Source organism: Miniopterus schreibersii (genome assembly GCF_964146895.1).
Source record: "Miniopterus schreibersii genome assembly, chromosome: 2".
In the NCBI taxonomy this organism is placed as follows: Eukaryota; Metazoa; Chordata; class Mammalia; order Chiroptera; family Miniopteridae; genus Miniopterus; species Miniopterus schreibersii.
The window spans coordinates 163,525,685-163,546,914 of record NC_138102.1 but is presented as its reverse complement, the minus strand read 5'-3'; the positions used below and the strand labels follow the sequence as shown (position 1 = coordinate 163,546,914).

At 38.2% G+C, this 21,230-nt stretch overlaps 1 pseudogene across 1 annotated transcript; it reads right to left on the bottom strand.

Annotated features, from left to right (window-relative positions):
* Window positions 1-11,988: 11,988 nt before the first annotated feature.
* On the bottom strand, window positions 11,989-12,203 carry LOC308553396 (phosphatidylinositol N-acetylglucosaminyltransferase subunit Y pseudogene; annotated as a pseudogene). The gene has a single exon. The product of its transcript is annotated as a phosphatidylinositol N-acetylglucosaminyltransferase subunit Y pseudogene (transcript).
* Between the last annotated feature and the right edge of the window lie 9,027 nt (window positions 12,204-21,230).

Below are 21,230 nucleotides of genomic sequence, written 5' to 3'. Positions count from 1 at the left end.
AAGTCACAGTTTGATTCCCAGTCAGGGCACATGCCTGGGTTTTGGGCTCTATCTCCAGTGAGGGGCGTGCAGGAGGCAGCCGATCAATGATTCATCATTGATGTTTCTATCTCTCCTCTCCCTTTCTCTCTCTGAAATCAATAAAGATACATTTTAAAAAAGATAAGATCATTGTGCCTTAGAGCAATTAATGATTATAGTTTGCCTATTAATAAAAGTGTCAATAAGGTAATTTAAAATAAACATAGAAGGTAATACTTGCAAAGAACCTTAGCTTTTTCAGAAGTGAGGCATTAAAAAATAAAGTACAACACAAAGCATAGAACATTATTTTGGTGAGATAACAAATCTCTATTTGAGCAGAAGGTAAAAAATAACTTCATTTTTTGCAGAAATAGAAAAATCCAACCTAAAATTCACGTGGAATCTCAAGGGATCTCAACAGTCAAAACAAGCTTGAAAAAGCAGAACAAAGTTAGAGGATTCATACTTCCTGATCTCAAAACTTATTATACAGCTACAGTAATCAAAACATTGTGGTACTGGCATAAAGACAGACATATAGACAAATAGAATAAAATAGAGAACCCAGAAATAAACCCTCACATATATGTTCAAATAATTTTTGACAAGTGTGCCAAGGTAGTCAATAGGGAAAGGAAAACTTTTCAACAAATGATACTGGGAAAACTGAATATCTACATGCAAAAGAATGGAGTTGGACCTTACCAGACAAAAAAATTAACTCAAAAAGGGTAAAAATCTGAGAGCTGAAACTATAAGATTCTTAGAAGAAAATATGGGGGGAGGCTTCATGACTTGGCAATAATTTCATTGATATACACCAAAAGCACAGAATACAAAAGAAAAAATAAATTGCGCTATATCAAAATTTAAAACTTCTGTGCATCAAAGGAATCAATCAACAAAATGAAAAGCACCCAATGGAATGGAAGAAAATATTTGCAAATTATGTATCTGATAAGTGGTAAATACCCAGAATATATAAAGAACTCCTACAACTCAACAACAACCACCAAACAAATGATCCAATTTAAATAATGGGCAAAGAATGTGAATAGACATTTCTCCAGAGAAGATATACAAATTGCCAACAAGAATATGAAAACATGCTTGACCTCACTGAGCATTAGAGAAATTCAAATAAAAACCACCGAAAGATCATCTTATACACATTAGGATGGTTGGTATCAAAACCAACCAACCCAAACAATACAAAAACAAACAAACAAGCAAACAAACAAAAAACAGTCTTGGCAAGGATGTAGAGAAATTGGAAGCCTTGTGTATGGTTGGTGGGAAAATAAAATGGTGCAGCTGCCTTGGAAAACAGTATGGTGGTTCCTCAAAAAGTTAAAAATAGAATTACCACATGATCAGCAATCCCACTTCTCAGTAAATAGCCAAAAGAATTGAAAGCAGGGTCTCAGAGAGATGTTTATACACCCATGTTCATAGCATCATTACAATAGCCAAAAGGTGGAAGTAATGTAAATGTTTGTTGATGGAGTGCCCTGGCTGGTTAGAGAGTGTCGGCCCACACACCAAAGGGTTGAGGGTTCGACCCCTGGCAACCAGTTGATGTGTCTCTCTCACATCGATGTTTCTCTCTCTCTCTCTCCCCCTCCTTCCCTTCCTTCCACTCCTTCTGAAAAGCAATGAAAAAAAAATATCCTCAGGTGAGGATTAACTAAAAAATATTTTTTAAAAAAGTTTGTCAGTGAAGGAATTGATAAACAAAGTGTGGCATACATATATTTCAGCCTGAGAAAGGGGATTCTGACACATGCTAGAGCATGAATGAATCTTGAGAACATTATGCTAAGTGAAATAAGCCAGTCACAAAAAGACAAATACTGTATGATATTTCTCTTATATGAGGTATCTAGAGTAGTCAAACTTATAGAAACAATAATAAGAATGGTGACTGCCAGGAGCTGAGGAAGGGGAGAATGGGGAATTTTTTAATGGTAAAGAGTTTTAGTTCTTCATAATGAAAAAGCTCAGGAGATTGGTTACACAAAAATGTGAATATATTTAACACTATTCAACTGTACACTCAAAAATGGATAAAATGATGTATTTTATATTATGTGTATTTTATCACAATTAAAATTTAAAAAAATTTAAATAACATTTTACTACTTCTAAATCTTCCAATACTAAACTTGTTATTGCAATAGAAAGAAAAGCAAATTCTACTTTTCATTAACATCTGGCCAGAAATGATTAACAAGTTCTGTTAAAATTTTGTTTATGAATAAGTTCATCAAAACTGAGAAAATGTGCCCTGGCTGGTGTGGCTCAGTTAGCTGGGCCATCGTCCAGTACTCTGAAAGTTCTCAGGTTCCATTCTGGTCAGGGCACATACCTAGGTTGCAGGTTTGGTCCCTGGTTGAGGGATGTACGAGAAATAATGTTTCTCTCTCCCATCAATCTCTCTCTCCCCCCTCCCTCTCCCTAAAATCAATAAACATATCCTCAGGTGAAGATTAAAAAACAACAACTGAGAAACTGCAGAACTTTTTAAAAACACTTTCATTACTATTTTTCAAACTCATTCCTTCTTTTTAGATATTGTAGGGCGCGGGCGGGCGTGGCTCAGAGGTTGAGCATTGACCTGGGATCCAGGCGATCAGGGTTTGATTCCCGGTCAGGGCACATGCCCGGTTGTGGGCTTGATCAATGACTCTCTCATCATTGATGTTTCTGTCTCTCTCTCTCCCTCTCCTTTCCTCTCTCTGAAATCAATAAAGATATATTTTAAAAAAAGAAAAAAGAAAAATAGATATTGTAGGTATTAGAAACCGCAGTAAATAAAGTTTACATTCTGCATATCATTTACAATTTTCTGTAACCATTTAAATTTCATCATTAGATCTTTCACATTCTCAATTATACAGGGACATTAGGACAAAACTATTCTTAATCTCCTGTGATTAATAAAATACATTCCATTGCTTTGCAAACTTGGTTGTATTTCTCTGCCACTAGTGCTCCTAGAATAGTGAACCAGCTAAATTATTGTCTTTCAGCTCGAAACCCACCCTTCTATACTTTGCTTTGTGATGCTAAAGCTAGGATTCTTCAAATAACATTTTTGCTTTGCTAGATGGCTTCATATTAGTCTCTGCCATAGGGTGTTAGAGTGAGCGTCTGGGGCGAGAGGAAAAAGGGCTTGCTCCTTCCTGTCTGCTTCCTGTCTGCTTGTGGTTCTGTAAGTGTCAACCCAGCAAAGCTTCTTCACCCTAGAAGCAGCAGCTCTGTCTCGTAGCAGCAGTTGAATATAGTTTGCAATTTTCCAACAGTGACAGAATGAATTTTACTGTGTCTCCAGCACCCTCAAAAACACCAGCACCAACTGACTGGTGCCTCCTCAGCACTTCCGCAGAAGTGTAGTTTTTAGCTCCACAAAACCTCTCCTCTAAATTTTTAAGTTTTTTTGGTTTGGTTTGGTTTTTTAATCCTCACCTGAAGACATTTTTTTCCATTGCTTTTCAGAGAGAGTGGTGGAAGGAAGAGAGAGAGAAAGACAGAAATATTAATGTTAGAGAGACACATTGATTGGCTGTCTCCTGCATGCTCCCGGACCAGAGCCAGGGATGGAGCCTGTGACCGAGGTACGTGCCCTTGGCCATAATCAAACAGGGGACACTTCAGTCCACAGGCTGATGCTCCAACCATGGAGCCAAACAAGCCAGGGCTAAATTTTTAAGTGTTAATAATTCCAACCTTTTCCCTTTACTGCCTTAGTACTAGGGGGTACTAGCTTTTTATTAAAATTGCTACTTCCATGATATGCACAGTGATTAATTGCTGACAGATTTTGAAAGAAGTGACATGATTGGTCATTGGTCATGATGTGCATCTGTTACCTACATGGTGATTTTTGTACTAAAGACTGTTAAAAGATAAAATGATGCATATTAAAAATTTTAAGAGTTTATTTGAACAAAAATCTGTTTAAATCAGGCAACCTCCAATCTAGCAGATGGAAAGTAGCTCTGAGAAGCTGTACAAAATTAAAGACTTTTATAGGCAGAAGGAACAAGGAAGTTATACTAGATATAAAAGCAGTTATGGCAAAGTTGCTTTCCTTTAAGGGATGGCAGGGGTCTCTCAGGCAGATTACCTAACTAGTGCAGAACAGTGATTCCAGATTGACTGGTTTAATATTCCATTTCTGGAAGAGCCAAAACTGTAATTAAGTCCCAGTTTGGTGACCTAGGACTTAGCATAAGCGACTCCATTTGGGAGCCTGTTGTCTTGTTTTTAATAATACCTATTAACGAAGTTTTTACTTGATGCAATTATTCAGTTAATTATTCATTGAAATTTGAAACATGTTGGGGGACTGGTGTTATTTAACTAAACCATGGTGTTATGGGTTGAATGGTGATCCTGAAAATAATTTGAAATCCTAACCTTAAAGTATGACCTTATTTGGAAATAGAGTTTTTGCAGGTATAATTAGCTAAGGTGAGGTCATACTGGAAAAGGGTGCACCATTGATGCAATATGACCTGTGTCCTTATAAGAAAACAATGTAAAGATAAACATGAAGAACATCATGTGAAGATGGAGGCAGAGATTGGAATTATGCAGCTATAAGCCAAGGAACACCTGGGGTTATCAAAAGCTGAAAGAGGCAAGAAATGAGGGCTCTGCCAATACTAGACTTCCAGCTTCCAGAACTCTGAGAAAATAAATTTTTGTTGTTTTAAGCCACCTAATTTTCAGTAGTACTTCATTAGAGAAGCCCTAGGAAACTAATACACATGGTAATTATATTGGAAAAACCTACAGTTCTCTTGTCATTCTCTTTTACTTTCATATGGAGCACTTCACTTCTGGTCACCAAATGTGTGGGCTTTTCCCCTACACCAAGGAATTCTGCAACACCAGATGGGTGTTCTAACTCAATTCTGACACTACCTGGAGATAATGTCACATCCCACAGGTTAAGGAATCAGTCCCACAAGACTGCTCCTCACTTCAGATGCCAAATGCAAGTAGGAGGTTCCAGGTTACCCACAGCTTCTGTCTGACTTGACAACAAATCAGCGGTTGCCATGTCCGCCTCCCCTTTGAATTTGATTTGCCAGAGTGGCTCACAGGACTCAGGAAAACATGTTTACCAGTTTAAAGAATATGATAAAGGACACAGAGGAACAGCCAGATGGAGAGATACATGGGATGAGGTATGGAAGGGTCCAGTACATAGGTGCTTCTGCCCCCAGGAAGTTAGGATGCATCACTCTCCCAGTATGTGGATGTGCTCACCAACCTAGAAGCTCTCTGAACCCCATACTATTAGGGTTCAGATGGAGGCTTCATCATGCAGTCATGATCAATCATTAACTCTATTTTCAGCCCTTCTTCCTTTTCCAGAGAATGAGGAGGCAGGGCTGAAAATTCCAAGCTTCTAATCATGGTTTGGTCTTTTTCTAGTGAGCAGCCCTCATCAAGGAGCCACCCAAGAGAATACTCAGAGTCACCTCATTAGAACAAAAGACACTTCTATCACCCAGGAAATTACAAGGGTTACAGGAGCCCTGTGCCAGGAACTGAGGGGCAAAGGTCAATATATATTTTCTATTATCTCACAGTAACTAAAATAATAATACACATGGTAAAATAAAATGTGGTAACTCAAATTCATGCATGTGAAAACAGCAAAGTAAGGACTACCTGTAATCTTAATTATGCATATTACAAATACATTTTTAAAAAATTAACTAATAGCTATTTCACAGAAAGAACCATGAGGTAGGATATTGATACCTGCCATATGTAAATATTTTATTTTATTTTTTATTTATTTATTTGTAAATCCTCACCTGAGGATATTTTTTCCATTGTTTTTCAGAGAGGGTGGAAGGGGGAGAGAGCAAGAGAGAGAATGGGAGAGAGAGAGAGGGAGAAGGAGAGAGAAACATCAGTGTGAGAGAAACACATTGATTGGTTGCCTCCTCCATGCTCCCTGACCAGGGCTGGGGATTGAACCTGCAACTGAGGTACATGCTCTTGGCTGGATTTGAACTTGGGACCCTTCAGTCCACAGGCTGACACTCTAATCACTGAGCCAAACTAGCCAGGCCATGTAAACATTTTAGCACGTCGGTGGAGCATGTCTACGGTGACCCTCATTTTAACACTTTCTTAAGATGCAAAAATGAAGACTTCCAACTGTTTAATAGCATATAAACATAAAAAGCAAAAGTATGTAAATATATATTCTATTTAATGACCAATGCTTCAGTATTCTGTCATATCTAAAAATTATTCAGGTAATCAAAGATGAACCATTAATTAATTTAGTGTTTTAAAAATAACTAAGGACAAAGGTTAAAGATTGCAGCAGACTGAGTGGAAGCTACACTGACACTCTCCTAGGACCTAACTGGAATTACAACTAAAATATAGAAAAATCATCCTGAATAATCAACTGCAACTGAAGATGAGCTGGAGCGCACCCTCATAACCAAGGAGGAAAAATGGAGACCGCATAGAGACTGGTAGGAAGTGCGGAGGCATGAGAGGGCTGGCTGCGCTCCCACAGGTAGCAGCTGAAGGTCCAGAGGGAAATCTCAGCTGTGGGGGTTCCCACTGAAGACTCTGGGGTCTAAGCCGCAGGCTGGTCTTTCCAGCCCAGAGCACCAGAACTGAAGAAGGTGCTCACATAACATCTGACTATGAAAAGCAGCTGGGCTTCCGTCTGCCAGGGAGACATGGCTGGAAATGCAGGCACCCTCTTAAAGAGCCAATGCACAAAGTTTCATGTGCAGCCACTCACCTTGGGCTCCAGCAGAGGGACGGGAGAATGGACTGGAGCTGTGTGAGGAGAATCTAAGGTTGTGGGCTCTGGAGATAGAGATCAGAGGGCACCCTTCTGAATTCCTCTGCCAAGTCATTCCCCCATACTGCAACGGACATCTTTCTCAGGCAGACATTTTGCTGTTTTTGCCTATGGGGTGGGGGGAAGCAATTGCCCCACCCTGCAGGAAAACCTCTCACCCTACCCAGAGGAGTTTCTGCAGCCTGGAGCTTGTTAAGAGACTGATAACAATCAGCTGTCCCACCCTGTGGAGTTTCTACAGCCTGAGGCTCATTAAGAGAATCAGATTAATCAGCCTGTAGCCAGAGGTGGACCTCAGAGTGCTTTGAGTCTTTGCCTGATCTGCTTCTGGACCCAGGCCTTGGAAAAGCAGCCTTTGGTGTGCATCTTGGTCCTGTCCAACCACACCCAGCCCTAGCAGAGAAGACACCAAGCTGAGGGTTGTTGATAACTCCAAACAGGGTATTCAGGGCAAGTCACAAACTGCATCTGAAATTGGCCTGCACCAGAGACCCTCCAAAAAGACTGAGAGTCCTAGCAGATCTACCTAATACATAGAAACAATCCCAAACAGGCAGCCAAAATGAGGAGACAAAAAACAAGTCCCAAATGAAAGAGAAGTCTCCAGAAAAAGAGCCAAATGAAATGAACCTAAGCAACCTATCAGATACAGAGTTCAGAAACTGTAAGAATGCTCAACAGCATGAAAAAAGATATGAAAACTATGAAGGAAATTAAGAATGACATAGCAGAAATAAAGAATACATTGGAAGGAATAAACAGCAGTCTAGAGGAAGCTGAGGATCAGATCAGTGAATTAGAAGACATGGTAGAAAAAAATCACTCAATCAGAGAACTAAAAAGAAAAAACAAAAAACAGGAGGACAATTTAATGGAGCTGTGGGACAACATGAAATGTAACAATATTCACATTATAGGAGTGCTAGAAGGGGAAGAAAATAAGGAAGGGATAGAGAATTTGTTTGAAGAAATAATGGCAGAAAACTTCCCTAACCTGGTCAAGGAAAACGTGACACAAGTTCAGTAGGCATAGAGAGTCCCAAGCAAGAAGTACCCAAAGAGGCCTACACCCAGGCACATCATAATTAAAATGCCAAGAATTCAAGACAAAGACAGAATCTTAAAGGCAGCTAGAGAAAACAATCTGTTACCTACAAAGGAGCTCCCATAAGGCTGTCAGCTGACTTATCAGAAACTCTACAGGCCAGAAGGGAATGGCAGGAATTATTCAAGGTAATGCAAAACAAGGATCTGAAACCAAGACTACCCTATCCAGCAAGACTATCATTCAAGATGGTGAAATAAGGAGCTCCCCAGACAAAAAAGACTAAAGGAGTTTATCACCGCCAAACCAACATTGCAGGAAATGTTAAAAGAACTGCAGTAATTAGCAGAAATAGAGAGAGAGAAAACAACATAGGTATAAAGAATTAAAATGGCAATAGATAAGTATCTATCATTAATAATCAAATGCAAGTGGATTAAATGCTTTAATAAAGAGACATAGGGTGGTTGAATGGATAAGAAAATGTGACCCAAATATATGCTGTCTATAAGGTTACCCACCTCAAAACAAAAGGCTCACACAGGATGAGAGTGAAGGGATTGGAAAAAGAAATTTCCATGAGAATGGAAATGAAAAAAAACCTGGGGTAGCAATACTCATATAGGACAAATAGACTTCAAAATGAAGAGCATAACGAGGACAAGAAAGGTCACTACATAATACTAAAGGGATCAATCCAACAAGAGGATATAACCCTTATAAACATATATGCACCCAATATAGGAACACCTAAATTTATAGAAAAACTTCTAGAGGACAGTCATACTAGGGGACTTGAACACCCACTGACTTCACTGAATAGATCTTCCAGACAAAAAATCAACAAGGAAACAGTGACCCTAAATGACACATTAGATCAGATGGATTTAATTGACATTTACAGAATATTTTACCCCAAAGCTGCAGAATATACATTTTTCTCAAGTGCACATCAGTAGATGAGTGGATAAAAAAGCAGTGGTACATTTACACCATGGAATACTATGCAGCTGTAAAAAAGAAGGATCACTTATCTTTTGGGACAGCATGGAGGGAGCTGGAGAGTATTATGCTTAGTGAAATAAGCCAGTCAGAGAGAGACAAGTATCACATGATCTCACTCATATGTAGAATGTAATAAACAAAATAAAATGATGAACAAAATAGATCCAGAGACATAGAAGCATGGAACAGACTGAGGGATCTCAGAGGGAAGGTGGGGGTGGGGAGTGGTGGGGGGAGATTAATCAAAGAACTTACATGTTTATAAGCATAACCCATGGACACAGACATTGGTATGGAGAAGGCCTGGGGGTGGGGTGGATGCAGGGTGGAGGGGATCAATGGGAGAAAAAAGAGACATCTGTAATATTTTCAACAATAAAGATAAATTAAAAAAAATAAGCCATATACAAAAGGAAAAAAATAAAATAAAATAGATAAAGATAACTAAGGAGCTTAGAGATTTTGTTTAAGTTGACATGCTATGAAACACAATTACTCTTGATATGAAAAGCTGTGTTGGAATTATAATTCAATTTAGTTGAATACATAACTTTACATATTTCATAATCTTAAATACTTATATTTCCCACTGATTAAATTAAAAGATATATACTAGTTCTTTCAAAACTAAAACTCCAAACTAGCCCCATTTATCCAAGAATTCACCATAGTCCTGTGATCTTGGATTCTTATATAAAAATGCATCTGAGCTAGGTGTTTTTATGAGATTCATTTCTTCTTAAAAGGCCAGAACATTGAGTATTCAGCAGTTTTCCCCTGGAATTCTTGTGTTTATTTATAGGTTGTAAGCTTTTTTATTCTCTATAAATGAACCAAATTGGAGGTCCTTTAACTTTACAGCCTGTATAATTATATTCATTAATACAGGGTGGGTCAAAAGTAGGTCTACAGTTGTGAGTACCTGAAACATAGAGTTTATTCTTGTACTATTATTTATTAATTATTCCATATGAACAACTGCAAACCCACTTTTGCCTCACCCTCTATACTCCAAAGGTAGGATATTATTTTATACTTATGCAATGGGACGGATAAGTTACTTAAAAAACATTTTTTAAAATGTTTTATTGATTTTAGAGAGAGGAATGGGGGTGAGAGAGAAACATTGATTTGTTTTTACACTTATTTATGCATTCCTTGGTTGCTTCTTGTATGTGCATTGACTGAATATTGAACCTGCAACCTTGGCTTATCAGGATGATGCTCTAACCAACTGAGCTACTGGACCAGGTCCATTGTTTTCAGAATTTCCAAGTGAAGAAGCTATTGCAGATTTTGCACACAATGTACTTATGCCAGAAACTTTGGCTCATTTTATTGTGTTCCTTTGTTTGCACAGACCCTGGGGGAAACTGCACATTAAGCACTTTCATTGTAGAGTCTGGGCTAAACAGAGATAAATAGAACTTGTGAGGTATGGATATTTTGCACTCTACTCTTCCCTGTGGCTGTCTGTGTTCAGCTAAATTAGTGTTCCATAAATGTAGCTGTTGTTACCTGGTGGACCAAGGTTGAGATTAGATCAACCATTACTCATGGAAATTGAGACTCTACTCAGAACAAATACCTCCTACACCTCCATGTACAAGTACTAATTGAAGTGAAATATAAATATGAAGTAATTTAAACAAAAAGTATATCAACATTTACAGAGAAATCACTTTTAAAACAATCCTTTGCATTAGCCCCATAGAACTTCATTCCAGTACCTTGAAACCTAACATTTTAACCCCAATTCCTTTTATGAACCTTTTTAGATCTTTCTTCACCTTTTTGTTCTCAAAGCCTTTTTCCTTAAGTATTCTAGCACCTCAGTTCTAAGTGTATCTAATGATAGACTTATTCATCTTTTTAAACAGTGACATATTTTATACAGACATGGTTTATGAAATAAAATAAATATCCACAGGCACACCATTTTTTTATATTTCATACAGCTGAACTGTTTTAAAATCTCATGCATAATCTTTTTATTTTAAACTCTAAGTCTGAAGGTGGTCATAGTATTAATGATTTCATTTTACTTTCCTTCTCTCTAGATAACTGATATAACGTATAGTGATTGAAGGGTTATTTTGCTAATATACCCAATATTTACATATCTAGTTAAGTACCAGAAAAAAAAGGTAGTTAAAGATACTTAAAAATAATTTTCTTATAAGAAAAAGCAAAATATATATTCATTAAATTGAAAAAAAAAGTTTGCATCTTTTTTCATCATATCAAGACACTTAAAAAAGCTTTATGGAAATAAGTAAATGCATAAAGTTTTTCATTTACCAAACCAATACATGCTAATAATGTTAGTCAAGGCTTTAAAAATTAGGCTATAAGCACTGTCTATATTATTTCCTTTTTTTTTTTTTTTTTGCAAGTCCATGAAATTTCTGTTTATTATAGTTTATATCACAGTAGTTCAAATGCATTTCTCTCCAACTACTCCAATGTAGCTCCTTTGGAATTATTTTGGTTACCCGTAACATGTGACTTTTGAATCTAAAACAAACATAAAATATCAAATTATTAAGTTATAATTTGATGAAAAGAATAAGAAATAAAGTCATTAGATGATGTTTGAGGCTGTTCATTTACAACAAGACACTTGGTTGAAATGTTTCTTCTGATACAGTAGTTATAAATTACAGCCTTCAAAAGTAAGGGCAGTCCCTGGCCAGGTAGCTCAGGTGGTTAGAGCATCATCCTGAAATGCCAAGGTGGCGGGTTCCATTCCCGGTCAGGGCACACACAAGAATCAACCAATAAATGCATAAACGAGTGGAACAACAAATCAATGTTTCTACCCCCCTTTCACTTTGTCTCAAATCAATAAATAAAAAATTTTTTAAACCACAAAAATACAGAGCCAAAGTACAATCAAAGAAACTTTAGCTTAAGCCTCCCATAGTCCTAAGCCTCTAACAGAAACAAAGTGAGGCATCTTTCCTGTAAATTAAGTGGGTTTCTGGTATTTCCATGCAGCTCAGCTTTTGGGGATAGATGCCTAAGACATGGATACACCAGCTTGCCTCTGGTTGCATTAATTATGTCTAAGGAGATTGATACCCATCCAAGTCCAATGGTAAAAGAACACAGAAACTGGTATGGTAATGGGTAGAGTCAGACTGCAAAAGCACAGGTTGGTTGTGCTAGTGCAGCTCTGTGGGAAGTTTTCTTTTACAGAGGCTGAGTAGAACAGTCCTGCTAAAGAGGCAAAGGGATAGGGACTGTCAACATAGGAAGAAACAGAAACATTCTTCTCTCTCACTCACTACCTACCATCCTGACTTTTTTTTTAATCCTCACCTGAAGATAGTTTTTCCATTGCTTTACAGAGTGGAAGGGGGAGAGAAAGAAAGAGAGAGAGAGAAACATAGATGTGAGAGACACATCGATTGGTTGCCTGCAACCAATGTATGTGCTCTTGGCTGGAATCAAACCCAGGACCCTTCAGTCCACAGGCATACACTCTAACCTTTGAGCCAAACCATCTAGGGCTGACTTTTTTTTTTTTTTAATACAAAAGAGTTTATTTAGAAAGTCACAGAGGTAGAAGTGAGCTATAGAAGAAATGGGCTCAGGGAACAAATTACAGAGGCAAAACAAAGGCTCTTCCTTGGTGGTTAGGAGAGAGCAGAAAGGAAAGTGCCCTGGGAAGGGGAAGGGGGGATAAGGTGCTTGTGCTCCCTAGAGAGAGCTGCCCTACCACCCTGACTTTGAAAAGGTAGCTGGTATAACCAGAACCCAAGTTTGGCTGCCTGCTGCCACAAAAACCAAACTCATGAGACAGGTGCTGGTCCAAAAGGAAAGTGGTCTATTCAAATGCCAGTAACTTGAGGAGATGGGAGACTCTTGTCACAAAGCCCATCTCAACATCTCAGTGCAGGCAGAGGTTTTTATAAGGAAGGAGAGTGAAAGCAGAACAAAGAAATCAAAGGGAGAAGGTTGATTTCCCTAGGTGCAGGCCAGCACAATCCATTCCAATAAGGATCTAGAAATGCTCAAGTGATGGTTTGGTGTGCATCACCGTGGTATTCATCATCCTGGTTCTATGGTTGAAGGTCAGCAAATCTCCCGAAACTGGGATGACTGAATGTCAGAGTCTGCATCTTATAAGGTTAGTTCATAGGATTCTTATACAAGCATGCTGTTTATCTACAAGCTATATATTAGTCAGAGTCAGCATTTACAGAAACAATGTCAAAAGAATGGTGGGGATGGGAGAAGGATCAAGATGGCAGCATAGGAAAACACAGTATTCACCTCCTCCCACACCCACATCAAAACTGCAACTAAACCGCAAACAACCATCATTCAGAACAGCCTGAAATCTGGCTGAATGGAAGCCCTACAACTAGAGAATTAAAGAAGCCACATTGAGACTTATAGAAGAGGCAGAAGAATGGAACAGGCTGGTCTGACACTCAGGTGTAGCATTTTTTAATTGGGAGGGATATCTGGGTTGCAGTGGTACCCATGAGGAGAAAGGGGTCCCAGGCCCACACCAGATCCCTCAGGCCAGAGTTCTAGTGCTGGGAAAAAGAAGTCCCTGTAGTTTCAGCCTGTAAATTCAGCGGGGATTGAGACTAAGGGAGACAGAGGGCTGCTAAGATTCCCAGCCAGTTTCTCTTTAAGGACCCATGTACAGACTTACTCAGATTCATTTCCTCTGAGCTCCAGTGCTGGGGCAGCAGCTTGAAAAGATCCAGTGACATATAGCGACAAACTAAATTGTCTAGCATCAGGGCAAGAACTGGGAGGCTCCTTTCTCCCAGAAAAAAGTGCTGGTAGAGGTAATTGTTCCTTGGCTAAGACCTCCCCCTCAAAGACCCAACAAGCAGGAACCATATCTGAGTCTCCATCAACCTGGCCCACACTATTCTCCCTGCCTCAGTGACCCAGACACCCAGCATGACCCAATATGCAGCCCCACCCAAGCTGTTTGCAGTGGTTTTTCCATATGAATGGTCTGCCCTGGCTCAGGCTTTAGACTTTCTTAAAATTTCTCAAACAAGCAGAAGGTGACCTCAGCTTACCACATACCTCTTGATAAGTGGCAACCAGGCCTGACACTAGCATCTGCTTGCCAAGGTTCACAGCTTGGGTCCAAGCCCAACACAAGTAGCAGCCATTGGCAGATCACTCTGTAGCTTGTGCCAGGTGGCCTCAGGCAGTACACAGACAGTAGCAGACTTTGCACTTCCCGGAAGGCCCAGGAGCCAGTGCACCCAGTGGTCAGCTTCAGACCACACCAGATTACAACCCTACTAAACCCACGAGTGACACACTCAAGGGACAGAACTCAGTGAGCACCAAAACCCCACTGAAGTAATTCCTGCTTCATAGGGGCATCTCCTGCACAGCTGCTCTTCTGCTGTAATTGCAGCTGGTCCTCACAACCTATTGGGATGAGGTTCAATCCCTGCTAGTGACACCAGAAGCAATCAGAGCTCAACTTCAACAGGACAGCACACACAACCCACACAGGGGTTCACTTGGAGTGCCCAGCTCAGGTGCCTGAGAAGGCTGAGCCACTAGGCCCTACAGGACACCTACTACACAAGGCCACTCTACCAATTCCAGCAGACATAGCAACTCTACCTAATTCATAGAAACAAACACAGGGAAGCACCCAAAATGTGGAGACAAAGAAACAGGTCACAAATGAAAGAACAGAAGAAAACTCTAGAAAAGAACTAAATGAAATAGAAGCAAGCAAACTTCCAGATACAGAGTTCAAAGAATGGTTATAAGGATGCGCAAGAAACTTAATGAGAATTTCAAGAAACTTAGTGAGAGCTTCAAAGAACTTAGTGAAACCATTAATGACATAAAAAAGGACTAATTAGAAATGAAGGATACACTAAGTGAAATGAAAAATGACTTACAGGGTATCAACAATAGTGTAGAGGATGCCAAGAATGAAATTTGCTATTTGGAATACAAGGAAACAAAAAACACCCAATCAGAACAGAAAAAAAAAAAAAAGAATCTAAAAATATGAAAGTAGCAGAAGGAGCCTCTGGAACAACTTCAAGTGTACCAACATTTGCATCATGGGGGAACAAGAAGGAGAAGAAAGGGAGCAAGAAATAGAAAACCTATTTGAAAAAATAATGACAGAAAACTTTCCTTCCCTGGTGAAAGAAATAGACTTACAAGTCCAGGAAGCACAGAGAGTTCCAAACAAAATGAACCCAAGAAACATCATAATTAAAATGCCAAAGGTTAAAAACAAAGAGAGAATCTTAAAAGTAGCAAGAGAAAAACAGTTAGTTACCTACAAGGGAGCACCCATACAACTGTCAGCTGATTTCTCAATAGAAACTCTGCAGGCCAGAAGAGAATGGCAAGAAATATTTAAGTGATGTAAAGCAAGGACCTACAACCAAGATTACTCTACCCAGCAAAGCTATCATTTAGAATCAAAGAACTGTTAAAGAGCTTCACAGACAAGAAAATGCTAAAGGAGTCCATCACCACCAAACCAGTATAATATGAAATGTTGAAGGATCTTCTTTAAGAAGAAGAATCAAAAAAGATAAAAACTATGAACAATGAAATGGCAATAAATACATATCTATCAACAATTGAATCTAAAAATCAAAACAAACAAACGAGGAATCGAATGAACAAAATAAACTGATGAATAAAATAGAACCAGAGGCATGGAAACATGGAACAGACTGACGAATCTCAGAGGGAAGGGGGGTGGGGGGTTGGAAGAGATTAACCAAAGAACTTATATGCATATATGCATTATCCATGAACATACACAATAGGGTGATGAAGGCCTGGGGAGGGGTGGGCTGGATACAGGTGGAGAAGGCAATGGGGGGTGGGGGGGGGGAAGGGACGACAGCTTTAATACTCTCAACAATAAAGATTAAAAAATAAAGAATGGTAGGGTGAGTTGCAATCCCTACTGTTTCAATGGTGTCATTTATTCCTTTAAAAAGCTGGTTTATTTTCCATATTATGGATTTTGCTAATTGCAAACATGTTCTTTTATTTCTTGTATTTCCTATACACTTTTAAAATCTAGAGATTTGATTAGATTGAAGTTCAATTTTCTTTGGCAAGAATGTTTCAGAGATGATGCTGTATACTTCATATTTCATTGCATCATGAATGAAATAATGTTTTTCTTTTTTGTGAACAAGATTTCCTTTGAGCTCAGGTATTGTTAGTCCAATCCATTCTTCATCAGGTTTCCCAAAAACCCTTCAGCTAATGCTGTAGTTTTCAATCTGTAGTGCATGACCCCAGGAAATGCAATTTTTCAGAGGTTACATACTATTCTTATGTTTTAAAATTTTCTCAGTGTTAATTTCTTTTTCTTTTCAGTTTTAATTTCTAGTGTGATTAATATAAAGAGATATAACCCCCCATAAAGAAATCCAGTCTGTGATCCCCAATAATTTTTAAAAGTATGAAGCATTTCTGAGAACAAAAAGTTAAACAACTGAGTTAATGAATTGAGCACCCATTGGTAATTATTTGGGTTGTAAAATAATAGTATTAGTATTAGTATGTAAATCTGATCTTATCACTCTTCTGCTTAAATTGTGTAAAGTGCAACACCCAAGGGACCTAATAGAGTATTACTGTAGATCAGTGATCCTCTACTGATGCTTTATCCTGGGGGAATTTTCTATTTCTGGAAACAAAGCAAGAGGGTTGATATTCCAGGATCATCCAGAAAGCTACTGTTGAGGAACAGAGAAACTAACAAAGCTTTGTGGCAGTTTTTTTCTAGAGAAATGCAATTGAAGGTGTGAGGAGTTAAGATACTAGTTAGAAGAGAGGATTGGAGAATAAATGTTTCCATGGATAGAGTTTCCTTTTAAAGACATCTGCTAAATTCTTAAGTTGCACATTCTTGAGCTAAGAAAAAAAGTAGAATGCTTCCAAGAATTAGAGGGGAGTGTTTTGCAGTCTCAGGATGCTGAAGAGATAAAGATTATAATTTGGAACTTTTTGTGGGAGGGCTCAAGTTAACATGGCAGGCATTTAACTGAAAGTCCTAGAGAAGTATACCTTAGATGCAGGGATAAAAACAAGGATAGACAAAGAACCTTACCTAAATGACAACACATTTATCAAATGATAACCTATTGTGTCTTCAAAGAAAAGGGAAGGGTATCAAGCAAGGGAAACAAAAGAAAAAATAAACAAATGGGACTACATTAAACTAAAAAGCTTCAGCACAGCAAAGGAAACCTTCAACAAAACAAAATGGCAACCTACTGACTGGGAGAATATATTTGCAAATGATATATCCAACAAGGGGTTGACAGCCAAACTATATTAAAAACTCCTACAACTCAGTAACAAAAAAATAAACAACATAATAGAAAAATGGGCAGAGGACCTGTAAAGACATTTCTCCAAAGAAGACATATAGATAGCCAACAGATATATAAAAATATGCTCAATATCATTAATAATCAGAGAAATGCAAATAAAAACCACAATGAGATCCTATATCACACCAATTAGAATGACTATTATCGAAAAGTAAACAAATAACATGTGTTAGCAAAGATGTGGAGAATGGGTACCCTTGTGCATTGTTGGTGAGACTGCAAACTTGTGCAGCCCCTATGGAAAACACTGTGAAGATTTCTCAAAAAACTAAAGTAGACAGACCATATGACCCAGCAATTCCACTTTTGGTATTTATCCAAAGAAAATGAGAATACTAATTTGAAAAGATGTATGCACACCTATGTTCATTGCAGCATTATTCACAATAGCAAAGATATGGAAGCAATGTAGGTGTCCATCGATAGATGAATGGATAAAGGTGTGGCGTATATATACAATGGAATATTATGCAGTGATAAAAAAGAATGAATTATTGCCATTTGCAACAACATGGATGGATTTAGAGGGTATTATACTAAGTGAAATAAGTCAGGCAGAGAAAGAAAAATATCTTATGGTTCACTTATACATGAAATCTAAAAATAAAACAAAAAAACAAACAAACTAAATATACTCATAGAAACAGAGATCAAAAGGATAGTTACAAGAAGGGAGGGGTAGGGGGATAGATGAAAAGGGAAGGGGAATACAGTCAACGATTTTGTGATGTTTACATGGTGACAGATGATTACTAGAATTATTGGGGTGGTCACATTTTAAGGTATAAATATCACTATATTGTACACCTGAAATGAATATAACCAATATAAAATTGAATACCAACTATACTTAAATAAAAATAAATTTTTAAAAAAGGAAGTGTAAACCTTGGAGGAAACATCATCTGGAGATTTACAACTTCTATAGGTAATATCTAGCATACAATCAAAAATTACTCGGTATGCTAAGAGACAAGACCATAAGATAGATAAGTGAAGACAAAATAGAGGACAGAAATAGTTCCACAGCTGACTCAGACATTGAGCACAGCACACAAAGCCTTTAAAATAATATGTTCAACAAAATCAAGGTAGAGATGGACAAAAACCAATGAAATAGAGAATTTAAACATAAAACTGGACTCTATATAAAGGAATCAAATGAAATTTCTAATCACAGAGATTCCAAGATGGCAGGAGATTGAGTGGAAGCTACACTGACACTCTCCCAGGACCTAACTGGAATTACAATTAAAATATAGAAAACCATCCTAAATAATGAACTGAAGACTAGCTGGAGAGCAAGCTCATAACCAAGGATGTACAGTGGAGACAGCATAGAGACTGGGAAGAAGTGCAGAGTTTCAAGAGGGCTGGCTGGGATCCCACAGGGAGCAGCTGAAGTTCCAGAGGGAGATCTCAGCTGTGGCTCCACCCTGTGGAGTTTCTACAGCCTGAGGCTCATTAAGAGACTGAATAACAACCAGCCTCTGGGTGCTTTAAATCTTTGCCTGATTTGCTTCTGGACCCAGGCTTTGGAAAAGCAGACCTTGGTGGGCATCTTGGTCCTTTCCAAACACACCCAGCCCCAGCAGAGGAGCCAAAAGCTGTGGAGTGTGGACAGCTTCGAATAGGGCACAAAAGGCCAGTCACAAACATCATCTGACATTGGCCTGCACCAGAGACAATCCAAAAGACTGGGAGTCCTATCAAATGTACCTAATGAACAGAAACAAATCCAAACAAACAGCCAAAATGGGGAGACAAAAAAACAAGCCCCAAATGAGAGAACAAGAGAAGTCTCCAGAAGAAGAGCTAAATGAAATGGAGATAAGCAATCTATTAGATACAGAGTTCAGCATACTGATTGTAAGGATGCTCAACAACATGAGAAAACTATGGAAACTATGAAGGAGATTGAGAATGACATAGGAGAAATTTAAAAAAAAACATTGGAAGGATTAAACAGCAGATTAGGGGAAGCTGAGGGTCGGATCAGTGAATTAGAAGACAGGGTAGAAAAAAAATCACTCATTCAGAGAACCAAAAAGGAAAAACAATTAAAAAATGAGGACAGTTTAAGGGAGCTGTGGGACAGCATTGCAAGAAATGTAACAATATTCACATCATAGGAGTGCCAGAAGATGTAGAAAGTAAGTAAGGATTAGAGAACCTGTTTGAAAAAATAATGGCAGAAAACTTCGCTAACTTGGTGAAGGAAAAAGTCACACAAGTCCAAGAGGCACAGAGAGTCCCAAGCAAGAAGAATTCAAAGAGGTCCACGCACAGACACATCATAAGTAAAATGCCAAAAATTCAAGACAAAGAATCTTAAAGGCAGAGAAAAGCAATCTGTTACCTACAAAGAAGCTCCCATAATGCTGTCAGTTGATTTCTCATCAGAAACTCTACAGGCCAGAAGGGAATGGCATGAAGTATTCAAGGTAATGAAAAGCAAAGATCTGAAACCAAGGCTACTCTATCCAGCAAGGCTATTATTCAAAACAGATGGTGAAATAAAGAGCTTCCCAGACCAAAAAAAAAAAAAAAAAGGCTAAAGGAGTTTATTACCATGAAACAGCATTGCAAGAAATGTTAAAGGGACTGCTGTAATAAGAGCCTGAAATAGAGAGAAAGAGAAACATAGGCATAAAGAAATAAAATGACAATAGATAAGAACCTATCAATAATAACCTTAAATATAAATGGATTAAATGCTCCAATCAAACGACATAGGTAGCTGAATGGATGAGAAAACATGACCCAAATATATGCTGTCTATAAGAGACCCACCTCAGAACAAAAGATTCACACAGGCTGAAAAAAACTTCTAGAGAACTTTAAGGGAGAGATCGACAGCAATACGGTCATAGTGGGGGACTTTAACACCCCACTGACTTTACTGGATAGATCTTCCAGATAAAAAAAAAAATCAACAAGGAAACAGTGACTCTAAATGACACACTAGGTCAGATGGATTTAATTGACATTTATAGAACATTTCACCCCAAAGCTGCAGCATATACATGTTTCTCAAGTGCACATCAAACATTCTCAAAGATAAACCACCTGTCAGGGCACAAAACAAGTCTGTGCAAATACAAGAAGATTGAAATCATGTCAAGCATCTTCTCAGACATTTACACCATGGAATATTATGCAGCTATAAAAAGGAGACAGCATGGTGTAACCTGGGAAGTATTATGCTAAGCAAAATAAACGAATTAGAGAAAGTCAAGTATATTTATATGTGGAATGTAATAAACAAAATAAACCAATGAACAAAATAGATCCAGAGACATATGAGCTTGGAACAGATTGACAAATCTCAGAGGGAAGGCATGGGTGCGTTGGTGGATGGGGAGAGATTAACCTAAGAATTTATATGCACATATGCATAACCCATGGACACAGACAATAGTGTGGTGAAGGCCTGGAGCGGTGCAGTATAGGGTGGAGGGGATCAATTTGGGAAAAGAGGGACATTTGTAATACCTTCAACAATAAAGATAAATGAAAAATTTTTCTAATCACACACTCTAAAATACAATAACTGACCATAACAACTCAGTAGAGGAGCCCAACAGCAGATTAGCACAAAAAAATTATTAGTGACCTGAAAATAAAAAAATTTGTGAAGCACAGAAAAAAAAAAAAAGAATGAAAAATACAGGGAAGCGCCTAAGAAAAATGTTGACACAATGAAAACATCTAATAAGCATCTAAATGGTGCTCCAGAAGAAGAGGAGAAAGAGCGTGTGGCAGAAGAAATATTTAAAGAGGTCAATGATAAAGACTTTTCCAAAATTCTCTCAATTCCTTTCTTCTTCTCCTTTTTCCGCTTGTCTCTTTTTTTCCTCTTCTTTTTCCTGTGCTTCAGTTTGGATACTACATATTGACTTTTCTTCAAGTT